Raw genomic sequence first — 3,173 nt, 5'->3', positions numbered from 1 at the left:
AAATTGTCTCATGAGAGGATGTTGTGCTGAGAACACACACATGGTGGATTTCTGGAAGCTGCCTAGAAAAAGGGCATGTGATGTTTTGCTAGAGTGAACACTTGAGAGAACATATGATGTTTGGAAAGGTGTGGGACCATGAAAGGCAGACTGTTTTCTGGTTGAGCAAGGTTTAAGACCCCAGTGACCCCACAGTGATAGTCCTGCAAGGAACGGTAGCGTTTTGCCACACTCCTAGTCACCAGGCTTCTGACAAGGGGCCGTAGCTCTCCATAAGTCTGTGGTCATCATCTAAGTAAGGGCAAAGTCCCAACCTCTCCACAGGTAGAGGACATGATCACAGGTCAAGTAGCCTCAAGACAGATCTCCATTTTAATGAGGAACCTACAGGCCTGAAGGGCTTAGCCAATTAAGCTCTCCTTCCCAGACACTCCTCCCTGCAAAAGGTATTTAACCTCAGGCCCACCCTGAGAAAGTGGGGTTTGGTTTTCTCATCAACACTCTCTGCCATGACAATAAATGCTTTAAAACCATGTACTGTCTCTTCCCATGGGGATCCACCCTAGGGAGCAAGGAAACAGGCCTTTGTCTAAAGGGCTGTGTCTAGTCTCCAGCAGAAGGCCTCTCTCCCTCCCAGCCATGGACTCCACCAAGTCAAGCTGCCCACTGAACAAGCCAAGGACACTCCTCCCTAGGGACCTGGCCAGGGCTCTCTCTGATGCCCTCTTTCCCCTTCGCCCTGGGCCAGATCCAGCCCTCAGGCCCCCACTCCATTCTCAGCTTTTCTGCAGCATCCAGCAGCGTCTGGGGTGCCTAAGAGTCTGAGAACTTGCTGTCCCTGGCCACCACACAGGTCAGGAACCCCTGAGCCAACTCTGGAAGTTTCTGGGAACCTCAGACTGTGCTTTGTCAACCCCAGAACAGGGTCCCGAGGTTTCTCATAGCCTAGTGACCACCTGGCACAGGTGTGGGATCTGAGCTTCCAAAACTTCCACATTGCAAGCCCTGGGGTGGATGTGGGCCACCACCATTTAACCCACAGAAAGGGTAGAAATATAACTCAACATAGTAGACAAGGCTGTGAGGCACCTTGCCACTCTTTGCTGCTCTTCACTGACTTTATTGATGCTGGCCTTCACTGGCAATGCTGTGGCAGTGGTTCACCTTGCCTTCTTTGCTGACCATTGTTTGTTGTAATTTTGCAGATAGAAATGCAGCAAAGAACTACTGGTGGTGTTCCAGTGGCTTCTTGCCAACTCAGGCCAATTGGCAGAGCCTTGCAGTTTCTTCTAGATCTGTTGTTTCTGATTCATAAATAGTGTTTGAGAGCGGATCAAATTACTGGTGCTGATTTCTATAAAATGGACAGCTGATATCCAGACATCGAAGATTAGAATCACCCAAGCTATTTCTAACTGTTCTGTTCCTTAAATATTTCTAAACATGTCCACATCTCCCTTTGTCCTATTAACCTTTCCTTTCCACTACCTCTGGTAGATGATAGGCTAGCAGGGAGGTTAAAGCATTTAAGAACCCTTATTAAAGTAGTTTTTGAAAAATCTAAGCCTACACATATGTTCCAGAAATTTCATTGTTTGACAATTATCTAAAGGAATAAAAAATGGTGCTCTCATAAAACTCTACATTTGTATATTTCTATCAACTTTATGAATAATTATCAAGACTTGAAAGCAACGAGGATGCAANTTAGTGAATAGCAAGCTGAGGACATCCAAACAGTAGAGCATTATCTAAACAAAAAGAATAAGAAAGGGGCAACTATGNAAGCACTTAGGAGTGTGTTGCTAAGCAGAGCTTACTAGTAAAAATGTTGTTTCCTAGTGAACATTCTGTAAATTTGAAATTATAGAGACAATACAACTGTTGGTAGTTGCCAGGGATTGAAGAGATGGCACAAGTGAGCTGAGCTTAGAGGACTTTTAGGACAGTAAACTGTTTCCTGTGAAGCTATATCAGTGTATCTATGTTCTCATGCACTGCCCAAGTCTGTAGTATTAGCACCAGGACACTCCTAACCATGTGACCCTTGACCTGCGTTGCCAGGACAATGACCTTCTATCCCACAATCCACTTGGCTCAGTTCCCACCCTCACTGGTATGACATCATTTTCTGTATAAAATAGGAAGCCACCACCATCCTCTCTCTCTCTCTCTCTCTCTCTCTCTCTCTCTCTCTCTCTCTCTCCCTCTCTCCCCTCTTCTCTACCCTTCTACCTGCTTCGCTGCTTCCCTATTCCCGCATAATAAACCTCTCCCACGTGGAACACCTTGACCTGGTCTGCTGCTTGGTTTATCTGCCCAAAATATAAAATTGGTGCCAATACCCAGGAATGATTGATTGGGGAGGGGGGGGGGACCAGCAGCCACACCAGCGCTTGGTGTGTCCGAGGGGCACGCAGTGGATGCAGTGGCCAGTACCGAACATGGCATCCACAGTAAGATCCCCACTGCCTTGTCTTGTAGCCGGCGCGCAGGTCTGCTCCAGCAGCTCCGCTCCAGGGGCTCAGTGGCTCGGCTCTCAACTTCCCCTTCCCCTCTCTGAGCCAGAACTCTTGGGGCCCCACATTCTAGCACCTAAGTTGTTGCTTGAGAAACAACCCGACCGGGGCTCATGCAAAGGCCAGGGGTGAAGGAGAGAGACTGTCCGCCATTTCCACCACATGACCCACTGCTGTCCAGGGGCACAGAAATTTTAAACCAAGTCAGCTGTGCCATTTCCACTCGCCTCTTGGACTGGACTTCCACACTCCCATTTTACCTGTTTGCTAAAAACTCTCATGCATGCACCGCCATACAATCAGCAGGGCCCATCAGCAGGGAGTAGCCTCCAGTTCACGGAACAGAGCCTGGCCAGCTCTGCCCAAGGACTATGAGGCTAGACCCCAGCCGACATAGCAGAGACATTGCCCATGATCTTCCTATCTCAGAAGTTGCTCTTTCTGTATAGGCCCCCAGCGGGTCGGGCCCCCAGCAGGTCAGTTGAAATCCCTGGCCAGGGTGGAGCACTTCCCACAGTAAGTCTGGATGAGACACAAGATTATTTGTGGCTTTTTCTTGAAGACTGGAGCCACTTACTCGGTCCTAATGGAGTTTTGGGGGNCCACATCTCCCTCTTGTTTTCCTATTGTCGGGGTAGGAGGACAACCTTATTT

The sequence above is a fragment of the Mus pahari genome, chromosome 2 (genome assembly GCF_900095145.1).
Source record: "Mus pahari chromosome 2, PAHARI_EIJ_v1.1, whole genome shotgun sequence".
Classification (NCBI taxonomy): Eukaryota; Metazoa; Chordata; class Mammalia; order Rodentia; family Muridae; genus Mus; species Mus pahari.
The sequence above is the reverse complement of the archived record's forward strand: the minus strand, read 5'-3'. Positions refer to the sequence as shown.